At 39.7% G+C, this 12,532-nt stretch overlaps 1 long non-coding RNA gene across 1 annotated transcript in view; it reads right to left on the bottom strand.

Moving 5' to 3' along the window:
* Positions 1-11,398, bottom strand: part of LOC116995701 — a 94,630-nt gene extending 83,232 nt beyond the window's left edge. The window contains exon 1 of the long non-coding RNA XR_004417768.1: positions 11,091-11,398. This is a non-coding gene — a long non-coding RNA (uncharacterized LOC116995701). The remainder of the gene's footprint in view (positions 1-11,090) is intronic.
* Positions 11,399-12,532: the final 1,134 nt, after the last annotated feature.

Here is a 12,532-nt window from a genome sequence, read left to right as displayed (position 1 = left end):
AGTGTTTCCTGTCCTGCTTCAATGTCATTTATTCTGTCCTAATGTATTTTGTGAAAGTTAAGCAGAGAAATACATTTATATAAGACAAACCACTAGTAAGGGTCATAGACTTCCATTTTTATTATAATAAAATCTTTGAAGACTAACTCATACAATTTGTGAATCACACTTCATGAGAAAGGCTTCCCAGAGGTTTTTAATAATTTGAGGTATGAAGCTGACTGGAAATACCAGAAAAAAGAACTGCTTCTGTATGCTCACTCTTGTATTCAACCAGAGATAAGTAGCTACATCACAAACGTATATTCTTATACTGATGAGAGAGAAGAACATAAAGAAATTTAAACTATGACAATGTTTTTTCTGGTTTATGGTGCTCAAATTGTCTTCATACGCAGAAGGGGTTGATTATCCTTGTCTAAATTATACAGATTTTTCTTAGATAAACACCTCAGCTGATGCTATTTCTATCTTTTTGCAAAAGAAGGTATCTGTGTAGCAAATTAGGAAATGTCCTGAAAGGCAAGAAAAATGTAGCTGAAGAAAAGGAGTACAAGGACAGGGTATTGCCTTCCAGAAAATCACTTTATTGGCTTATTTGTAATCAGAATTCTCAATTCTGCTGCAAAGAAGCAGCAGCTGGATCACTGTATGTCAGCAGTTAGAAGTGGGGAATGTCTCATACAGAGGCACAGTACAGAACATTATAGATGCCTAAATGCTAAATTCTTTATTGTATCTGTTTCTACCTGTCCGCACAAAACTTTGAACTGCTGCATCCTTGTAAGCAGGTTTTATGCTTTTTAAACCAAAACAGGGTGCTTTGCTGCAAGAATGCAGTTAACTTCTACTACATCCTTATGGAATATGGTTATCCCTAGTGAAGGAACTCCTGCCTGAAATTGTTTTGTCTGTGTGGTGTTAAAAAGTTGTACATGTTGGATCAGTAACTTCTATCATCCTTAATGATTAGTGGGGCTCTAGAGGTTACTATTTGCCATTCTGGGGCAGATGCTGAGCAGACTTCAAGGGATCACTCTGATTTATATCAGCAGAAGGTTTGGCATGCTTATGTGAGTGGAACTAAAGTTGTTCTCAAGAAAACTGAAAATGAGCACTAATGTAGAAACCTCTACATTGTAATGTAGTTCTGTTGTGGGTATAAATATGCTTGTGTGCCCAAAACAAGATAGTTGCTGGGTTTATTAAAGTGTGCTTATTTTTCCTGTGTTTATTCATAATTAATTTGCTAATAAAGATTTCAGCTGTGGTGGAGTCTTTATCCTACCATAACAGGAGCTCCTGGCTTCATAACTTCACTGGAGCAACCCACATGATAAATATGAGCTGAAGAATGGAAGCCAAATCCTTCTAGGCTCTGTGTATTTGTGCTTGCCAGAAAAATTATGGCCAGTCGAAGGAGCAGGAGATGGAAAGTAGCCACCTCTGCTTTGGCACTTCTCAGAGCCCACTGAGGCCACTGTGCAAGCCTTTATGCTTGGACCTACATAAGTACCTTCTGAAGCTGGATACTGGAATTGGGGGGCAGCAGGGACTGCTTATTTATGAGTTACTTAGCAGTCCCTGCTGCAGCAGTTGCCATAAGGCATAGCCTCAATGCAGCTTATTCATACTCCTGGCAAAAGTTATCCTCCTGGGAAGTCGTGTTGCTGGCCAGAAAACAAGAATACTTTACTGCTTCTCTCACAGAGTGTGAGTATATTCACTCTGGGGGCAGTTTTAGCATTTGGCCCTGTGCCTGGACATCATTACTATTGGGCACTTGCACTGCACACAGCCATGCTGACCAGAGCCTGTGCTGAAAAGATTACATTCTCCCAAACCAATATTTTCAATTTGGCCCTCATGCTTTTGACAGCAGGAAACTTTTGGAAACACCTCAGGCTGTGTTTGCTGTAAACAGCATTACCTGAAAAAATCCTGGTGAATATCAAGAGGTTTCATGAAAACAAGAGGATGCAGAAATGCAGTCCCCTTTAGTGAGGTGGGATGAGCTGAAGTGAAGCTGTTAAATAATATGTGCTCCACATGGCACAAAAGTTCAAATTGCATTTAAGCAGCGCTTCTAAAAAAGCACCTGGTTAAAAAGTTTAGGGTAAACCTTCAGAACTTGCTTTAAATACAAGGAAGAATATTTTCCTACTTATACTGCAGCTTTACTTTTTATAAATTTAAAAACATCATCCTACATAGAAATGGGACTGACAACAGACAGCAGCACCACATGTGAGCATACCCTGAATCTAAAAGGGGAGGGAGCTTTGAGTTTCAAGATGCAAGTACTCCTATTCATGTCACAACTGCAGCTGAGTGCTTTGCTATATCTGGGCATAAAGGAATATAAAGCAGCAAAAAACTCCAGTAAAAATCTGAATATCACTGCATCTCATGTTGTTGGATCTCTAGAAACTCTATTCGTTAGCTTTCTTGGCAGAGGAAACTGACTGGAAAAAAATGTGATGATACTCCAGCAACAAAACATTTTCTTACTTGCTGAGCTTAAAACATTTCTGTGGTTGCAGTGGCTTCTATGGGACTATTCCCATACCATAATCTTAAGCACATAATTAAGGGCTTTACTGGATCAGTGCCTGAAAAACCAATGCTGATTTCTATTGAATGCACATTATGTTAGGGACCATTTGTAAGCTCATTAAAATGAACAGAAAGGATCCGGCAGATGCTGGGCCAAGCCTGGTCTCAGGACTTTCATCACAGAAACAACGTTGTCTCTTGTTTACACTTTCACAGGTCACTGAGTTCCCAGACTTTGAGCCATTGATTACATCTTATTATCAATTAAGTTAGAGATTTGCCATCAACGTAAATGGGTACAGGGTAGAACATAAGGAAATAAACAGCAGAATCATGTTCAGTTTGTGACTCTGGGTATTGGGTACCTAAAAACAAAGAAAAAATTCAGGCATGCTCATGAATTCATGGGCACAGAATATCCTCTGCTTTAGTGCACAGCGTGAGCCTTGCAGTGTGTTTGGGAATGGACATTGCATTTCTTTGGAACAACATCGGACTTTCACCCTTCCTCCCCTTCCCTCAATCCCCAGGCTCATAAATCCTCCATTTGTCTCACCTGTGGCTACAATAAATCTGTTCTCAATGGTATTAACATCTGCCGTGGTCATTCTTCTGGGGTGAGGAAGGCAGAACATTTTCATTGCTCGTTCATTTGTGAACACTAGTTAAGTAAAGCTGTCACTTGTGTCCAATTATGGGTGAGTATTTTATGGCACAGTCTCCTTCCTAAAGCCAAACTGACACGGCCAAGCCCCATTTTACAGGCATTCTTAAATTCTTCCAAGCCATATTTAAAATCCTTATGCTCAGAGATGGCAGGTGCCATGTGTTTTCACAGCTACATTAACAAATGCAATTTTGTGGCAACTTGACCACGCCAGTGAAGCAGTAAATTTCTGTAATCTCTGTGGTTAAGAATTTCACACAGGACTTTGCTGGGAATGTGTAAAGCCCATTAGTACAGGAGCACGATGAAGATAAAATTAAAATACCTTTACAGTAAAAGCCAAAAAAAAGAGTGCAGTCTGGGGATTTTTTTCTTTTTTCTTTTTCTTTTTTTTTTTCTGCTAGAGTAATGAAATGTGTTAGAGGAAGATGCTGAAAGAGAAAAAAGTATCTTCACTGAGCTTACCCAGCCTACTCTCCTTCTCAAATGACTGCCACCAATTTAGGTGAGAAAAGGTAATTTGGCTTACACAATTGCTAACACAGGCTTATCCTTAAGCATAACTGGGATGCAAAAACTTCATAAATATCTTTTCCAAACCCTTGCTCCCTGTTACAGCACACATATTGTCCTCAAAAATGTTTTTGCAGGCTTAGGGAGATGATAGCCAAAACCTCCCTAGTCCTGAGCACGTGCAGGGTGCAATGGTGCATCTGACACCAGCGCAGCTGTTTCACCCACAGGATCTGCATTTTCCAGCATGAGATCTGCTACTGCAGCTGAGACACCTTGGTGCTGCTCAGGGCAGCCCAAGACCCCCAGCTCCAGCAACTCAGCCACTGTGAGGGTTTGGAGCATCATTTATCCCTCCCAAAAACAGAGGGTCTGCACAGCATCATTGGATCATTGACTTAACCTGCCTTGGAATGGGGTCTGTGCTGAAAAACGGGTCTAATACCACTTTTCATTCTCCTGAACATTTCACCAACTCCTCAGGACTCCACAGTGAGTCTGAGGGATACCACTGCCAGAGGAAAGTGTTATATGAGACAGACCCAGGACTGAGTTTTTGATCTCCAACAGATCCTGAGACAGATGTTAGATTTTGCAGGAAGGTATCTCAATTACTAGCAGAAAGCAGATGAAAACCTGCAGTGGAATCCTGCACAAATTCATACATTACTTTTTTCCTTACCTGTAAGTCATTTCAGCAGATATTTCCCAGATTTCCTATAAAATCATGTGAGCTATAGATTTTTTTTCTTTAAAAAAGAAAGATGTGATTCCAGCATAATCATCTCACTCTGGGGATTAGATCTCTTGGAAAATAAAGAAAACAAACTGCTCAGAATGCAATACTAGCCAGGGAGGGAATTGCATTATGGATTGCTCACAGACTCCTCCAGCAGGTTTTACCACAGGGTTTGGGCAAAACTCGTAAAGAGCACAGATCAAACAAGAAAACATCTTTGAATGCCTATAGTTTGTTGTGAGACAGAAGGGCTCTTAAAGATACACTTAGCAGCTCACTCAATCTCTTAAGACTTCACACAAGCACGCAGGGTTGGGGAGATCAGCTCACACACTCCTGCACGCTGTGTGGCTGCACTGAAACCAAAAAGGCTATTCAGAGAGTGGCCCTTTGAAGTCAGTGGACTTTTGTCATTGATTTTGAGAGGCCCAGGATTTCATTCGCAGTGTGTAAGGTTAAGCATGTGTATAAGTCCTTGCAGGATCAAGGCTTAAATGTGTAAACCTGTTCAGCAAGAGTACCCTGCCTTTAATGTCCTGTGAATGTGGTCTCTCTTACTTTGTGACACAGGATAGGCAGCCTTTGCTCTTGAGTGCAAAAGCTTCCTTTAGTATGCACATGTCCTTCATAATTCAGGGACTCAGAGTGCAGGAAAAGAAAGGTGTGGGTAGAGCCTCGAGCTGCTTGTTAATGGAGCGCCTATGGAAAACCTCACTGCATCAGATTGATTAAGAGCCACTATTAATTGATGCTTCTGCCTCTTGTTATCCAAAATGCAGTTCACAGGCCTTCTGGACTGCTCACTGTGTTAGTGGCAGGTTCAGAGTTTATGCATTAATCACTGGAAACAGCAAATGTGTAAGAGACCCAATCCTGTGTTCAGAGCTCTGTTATTATGTGAGCAGCTCAAGTGCATCCTAACACATTTTCTGCTGGCTTCAGAATTTGGCCACTCCATTGTCTGAATAAAGACTATTTCTGCAAAATATTTCAGAGTTCAGGTTCAGAATAGAGCTACCTCAACCATGTGTGATGATCACAGGACCATTAAGGTTGGAAAATACCTCCATGATCATCAAGCCAAATCTACCTTGACTGAACACCACCACACTGAATCAACAGCTGAGTGGACAATAAACCATCTTGTGCTTAAATGAATGGCAAAATCCAGTTTCTCTGACTTTAACCAAACCTACACTTAATCTTTTAGATGCTGAAGGTTACCTAAGTGAAGAGAGGAATGAATCCTAAAAGGAAACCACATTTGTCTGATGGTAGAATGGTTCCTATTGCTGAATGTCTCACCTGTCTAGTGGGGTTTTATGTGTCCAACAGCCATGCTATGTGTTTCCATCACAGAATCACAGAATATTCTGAATTGGAAGGGACCCACAAAGATCATCAAGTCCAACTCGTAAGTTTATGGCCCATACAGGGATTGAATCCACAACCACGGTATTATTAACACCATGCTCTAATATATCTATTAACATATATTTATGTGCTGACACACTTGCCTTTTAAATTAACCAGATTTTTCTTGAATATAAACCTGACTGATGCTGGTTATGGTCATCCTTGGGTATCATTTCCTCCAGACCTTGCAAGCAAGGCTGCTCTGATGCTGCTTCCCTCAGACCCTTTTAACCCTCTGCTCAGGTGGGCTGAGCATCACCCATCAACATCATCCACAGCCCCTCATGCCACATACCACAGACTCAGACATGAAAACAGTTGCATGAGACCAGCACAGGACAAGAGGACACCAAAAGTCCCTCCACAGATGGCCAGGTGGGCTGCAGGTGTGAAGTACCTTTGGGAGATGGGGATCACTCTGCAGGACACAATTTTTGCACTCTTAAGACAGCTTTAGCTGTAAAACTTTAGGAAGACAAAGTATCAGTCTGAAAGCTTTTAAATGCAGAAAGTGTCCTCTGGATAGGGGAATTTACATCAGGAGCACCAACTCATTATAATACTGGTGCCTAAAATAGGTAGACTTTATCACACTCGTGGAGTTTCCTGAGTTTGGGATTTTTTTATAGCATTGCAGCATGACTTTTAAATGCCACTGGTCTACTAAGCAGAACAAATAAACCAATCACAGCACCTCCTTTCACTAGATCAGTTCAGCCTAATAAAATTAACCACAAGGAACAAGATTAATTATACGTTAAACACATTGCCTGGAATGCATTTGTGACAGCTTCCCTCCAGCAGCCCTGGAGGACTAATGATATATATGAGTGACATTCTGTCAGTGATGTATGGATGTGCCTATGCAATCCAGTCCCAACCTCACTAGGATCAGCCTTGGTTGAAGCTCACTGCCAGGTTTATGAGGCTTTGTAAGTCCATAGCTTTTCAATGTATGTAATTTATGGAGTTTTAACTCCTCTGTCTTCATGAAGTAGTTACAAGAGATGTCTAAAATAAGTAAGGCAACAGTTGAGGAAATTTGAGGAGGAGAGGAAGTTAAATGGTCTGACTTTTGAATATAATGTCTTTCTGTGGGATTGTAAGAAAAAAATGTTAAAAAAGCACCTGGTTGTTTTCTCTGACTGATGAGAGCCAGAGGTGGTTCACTCACATATAGCTGTCTACATTATAGGCATCTAAATTTGGATGATGCTCAAGTGCCATGGACAGGGAACAATCACCTCTATGGGTAACACAGAGGCAGTTGGAGGTTCCAGATTAAGAAGGCAAATTTAAAAAAAAAAATAATAAAAGGAGAGCTTTTAGGTTGCTCCCTCTTTGTTACCATCCCCAAAGAAGATGACAATACTTGTCTTTAACAATGTGAGTAGGAAAGATGTGGCTTCAAGAACTCTCAGAGCACACCAGGGCAGGAACTGAGTTATCAGGCTGTGGGACAAGCAAAGCAACCCAAGGAAGGCTTTGGGTGTTGACAATTATAGTGTAGAAATGAGCTCTCTGAGCTTCTAGTTCTCTTTTCACTTTGTTTCCTTCTTGTTTACCTTAATAGGTACAATAATTATTTATATTCTTAATTCTTATATAGTGATCTGGTGCATACTGTGAGCTCTATTTCCTTGGGGGTGATGAGGGTCACTAGGAGGTTTTAGATAATTTTTAGGGTTCTCTATACTCCATGCAGGGTTAAAAGCTCCAAGGACTCTGCAGTGAGCCATGTGCACATCATAAGGAGATGAAGGAGATGTGACTGGCTGCCAGACTTGTGGGAGAAGTGTGTTTAGGCAAATGGCAGCCCAATATGTTATCAACCAGGTAGTGGGGGAGGATCAGAGACTTGGGGTCACACTGAGCCTATGTACACTGTTCTTGCAAGAGTGGTTCTTGCTGAAAGAGCACCATGGCTAATATGTTAAATCAAATGGAAACACAGCAAGCCCCTTACAATGACATAAATCATGCGCAGTTAGAAGAGAAATCTAAGAGTCTTTTACTCCAAAAAGGAAATGGAATAATCTGCAGTGGTTAAAATCTAAGAATTTTGCCAATTTTCTATCACACTTGAATTGAGCTGACCAGAAATGCAATGCTAATAAATAATCTCATTCAGGGAAGGAGATGCTATGACATTCTTTAGTAATTCTTCAGAGTTCTGAGAAAAAATCTGGGAATCTGGCTTCTCCCAGGAGAAAGCAACTGATGAAATCCCATCATTATTGCCCATGGCAAGTCTGTGATTTACCTTAATTTTACCTGCTGTGTGCAACTCAGACTTGCAGTGACTTTATATGGAACATTAGAGATGTGGAAGAAATACAGAATTATGTCAGTTTTTTGCTGTAAAGGAAATTCATAGTTATGTTATCAAAGTTTCTAATTATAAAATTTCTTTAATATTTTATTAGTAGAAGGGGAGGGAAGATGCTAAAACTTATAGTATTTCACAAGTAAGATTATGGGTTGATTTCTGATTGGTTGACAGGACCCTAATAATAAACCTCATAATTTTATACTACATTCTTCCAGTGATGATAGAAATTCTTTGTGCATAATAGCACCATTTCTATTCAGGAATCTTGTTAACAGTTGTAAACTCAGATTATCATTTTTATTAGCCTAGTGTTTTCTTATTTCTCTGTTACTGATAGGAAATTACAGCAAGTTTTCTGGCTTGCTTTTCTTTTTTTGTTACAATGAAAGCAGTTGCATTCAACTAGAAATTTCCAAGCACTGAATAGAGGACAGTATTGCTAGAAGCCAACAGCAATTTAAAGTGCACAGATTAATTACAAAAAAATATATATTTAAAGACTACATTCAAAGAGGATGTAGACTGGTAGATTGGGTTAGGGTGGGTTTTTTTTAGGTAAATGTACAGATGTCAGCTTTTTTTGTAGTTTAAGATTTTAGGAATCCATTCTTGCCACAAAACTCAGCATCTAAACTCAACTGTGTTACATTTTCATATTGCCTCATAACAGTAATTTTGACATCACTCTGTGACCAAAGACCCCTGGTTAAACTCAGGCTCTGCTTCCTGAGCCTCAGCCGTGGCTGAGATCCCCACCATGGACAGTGGGAACCAACCACCATGGACAGTGGGAACCAACCACCATGGACTTCTCATGACTTTGGCTGATTAGGAAGCTCAGATGAGAGTAGTGGTAGTTGTTTCACCCCATTAGGCCACTTGAGCATTGTAAAAGCACTGTTTCTAGGAGAATGTGAGACTATAAATGCATAATTTACTGACAACAGCCTACAGTTTATTCATATTACATCAGATACGCTTCTAACTGTCAGTTGATACTGAGTGAATAAAAACTTATTTCCATAACAAGAACACTGAATTCAACCCTTTTCTTCTCTGGTTATAAATGGATGGGAGTTTAGGATTACAAGGGACAAAGCCTAATTTTCTGGGCCTTGCAGACCTTGGTGTTGGTGTGGGGGAAGGCAAGACTTCAGGGCAAAAGCAAGATGGGAGCTCCAATGACCTCGTTTCACAAGCCAACAGCATTTTCTGCACAAGCAAAATAAACCTTCAGAAAAGTATTGCTTGAAACTGAGACTGAAATGGGGAGTGATGAACTTCTGCAAGTGCAGCACACTTAACCCTCTGCCCTAACAAAGTTTCTGTGAAAGGATGTGATTTTCCATATGGCACTGGCACATCCTCTCCCCTCTCCACTGACATAGAAAGGACTCTGTGTTCAATCCCACTGCTCCTCTTCTCCACTCTTCTTGCACAACTTCTCTCATGAGATCACATTATGCATTTGGCAAAACAGACTTTTGAGTCTAGAAAGTCGTATGTATCAATATGCAGATTATTAGTTTCAGGATACCTCTTTAAAAAAAATAAGGAAAAGAGCTTTCAAGGAGATAGAGGACTAAATCACACTGGCTTTCTAACTTTATTCAATTTCTCCTAAAACCCCATTCTATGTTCAAAAAGTTTTCATCAGCATGCCCACAAAACAGCAACTAAGTGTAAGAATAGTGTTTATTCTGAATACTACAGTAAAAGCTACAGGATCCAGCCTAAAGTGCCACAAAAATTAATTGCAGTTGAGAAAACAGATAGTTCAGCAATCGTAAGATCCAGTCCTGCCTGTTCTTAACAATTTCCTCTTAAATATAGGACAAGCTCAACATTCCTGTTGATTTCAGTAGATGTTGTAGCATTTAATACTTGGCAGAACTACATTCAGAAAGCCTGAGAAAAACACATCACCTTGTACGTTTTGTAAGCTTAAACACAAAGCAAAACACATCTAATTTGCTGGAAAAAAAAAAAAAAAAAAAAAGAGTCAGTACCAGAAAAAGACTAGAAAGGAGACCTTGGAAATCAGGAGGGGACGTGCAAGTCAGGACTGTAATGTGTACAACACAGATCTGATTGTATCTGGCAGGTTGGTATTCAAAGGAGGTGATCCACAGCATCAAACTCATTCCTTACAAAAGCAACGCCTGGTATTTCATCTCAAAGTTTGTCAGCTTCTTGCAATTATCTACTACAGTGGTGTAACAGGGTATGGAGTGGAGAACCCCTTCCCCCCTTCTCCAGAGGAAAAATGCAAGGGACAGCAAAAACTTTACCCAGCATTGGACAACAATAAATCCTGGATACACTGACCCCACTTGATGCAAGCAGAAAAATATTTATTTATTTTTGAAAAAAGTTTCAGTGTTGCACTTCCCTACCTAGTAAACAGCTGAACAGGCAGGATGATACCCAAGACCATCTCCTCCACCCCCATCTCCACCCCCCTGTCGTATCAGTGCTTCAGGCAACGTTCAGAGGGAAAAAAAAAATCACAAACACAAACCCCCCAACTCAAGTATCTGTTCTGATAGGAGCATGGAACAGTAACCAAAAAACAATCAAGTCCTCCTTGTCATAGTGCGACAATCACAGCATCTCTTCTGTTGAGCAAATACTCAATTCATAGAGAGAAAAGCATCATGAGAACAGACATGAAAGCTGTTATTACCCATTTTAAGTAATAGGAGAAGGTCACATATCAAGCCGTTGCACCTTTTCATTACATACTAACCCTCCACAGCAGGGGAACCACACTTATGACTGCGTTAGATATACAAAAGATTTCAGCTCCAAAAAAGGAAAAGAAAAGATGAGGGAAGGGAAAAAAAAATAAATTAAATTCATCTTACCAGCACGTTACAGCACCAACTTGCTTGAAGGAACGTTGCCTTTACAGGTTTCTCTTTTAATTATCCTGGAAGCAGAAGGGGAAAAAAAAAGAAGACGACGAAGCAGGGTTGTTAAATTAGTGTGTGCTCGAATCTTTTCAGTTTGTCGCAGAGTAGAAAAATACCAAAAAAATAAAAAAGAGGGAAAAAAAAAGGAAAGGGCACTCAAAGAAAGAAAAAAAGCAAAAGAAAGCTCAGTAATTTAAATTTGCTGTCAGTTCAGGCAGCATCGCTCTGTCCCGCCCCTCTTCCCACTGGGTTCTACTACCTGCAGGGCTGCAACTGACAGCTACTGTGCAAACAAAAAAAAAGGCAAAAAGCATGCTGGGACCATGCTGTCTGCTGTCTGAGCCTCTCTCCACTTCTGATGACTGAAAATCATTAGTGAAAAGGTTCTGTTGTTGTTTGCTGAGATTTTTAAGTTAGGTACTTTGCATGAAATTTAATTTATTTTTAATTGATGCGGTGCAGCACGTGACGGAAACTGGTGGTTGCGTTTCTCAGCTCTCCTCAGAATGGAAACTAACCTGAACAGATTGATTTTAATAGTATGGTATACGAAGAATAGACACAGACATGTATGTGTTACACTTTGCAGGGATGCAGTCAACCCTTCCTGTAACACCTTGCACAAAAATTCTTATCTGAATGGAAAGTCAGGAAAATATTTCAACAGAAAGCAGTTAAAACTCTGGCACTCAAAAAAGTTGCCAGTATTGTTTTTGCTCTGCTTTTAAGTTTTCCTTCTAAACTTTTTCAAATCATCTTTGAGAACAAAAAGTAAGAGAATTCAGAGGCATAATGAGCAACCAGCACAACACTTGTGTGAAAAGGACGAACTAATAATCCCAGTACATAAAAAGCTGGCTTTAACCAGATGTTTGAAACCATTTTTGACAGTCTGTGCTCCTGACTATTAGCAGACTGCATACATCATATGAGTGTGAACCATTTGATGAAAACTAACAGGAAAAATAAGTACAAAAGCTATAAATGCCATTTCAAGTAGTTATTTTAATTGTTGTTAACAGGTTTGCTATTTTAATTGTTGTTAACAGGCTTGTAGTGACAGGGCTAAAATCATCCTCTCAAAACAAAGATAAGCATAATATATAACTTCCAAATATAAAAGTATTTACCCAAAAATGATTCCTGCCTAATCATAAAATAAAGAGTGAAATTATGCTTTTTCTTAATACTTTAATAGTAATTGATTGGATCACACTACAGTAAATATGCAACATTTATATTCAGTTATTGTTCGACTTCTGTGTGGAACCATAAGATAAAAAAGTTGAAATGTTTAAACTTAATTGAATTAATCTCAGTTTTACTCAAAGTTTGCACTGGAAGAGATACATGCATGCTGAACATGCCTACCATAGACAATTGGCTCCTAAGCA

Source organism: Catharus ustulatus, chromosome 4 (genome assembly GCF_009819885.2).
Source record: "Catharus ustulatus isolate bCatUst1 chromosome 4, bCatUst1.pri.v2, whole genome shotgun sequence".
Classification (NCBI taxonomy): domain Eukaryota; kingdom Metazoa; phylum Chordata; class Aves; order Passeriformes; family Turdidae; genus Catharus; species Catharus ustulatus.
This window is presented reverse-complemented; position numbering and strand designations above follow the sequence as displayed.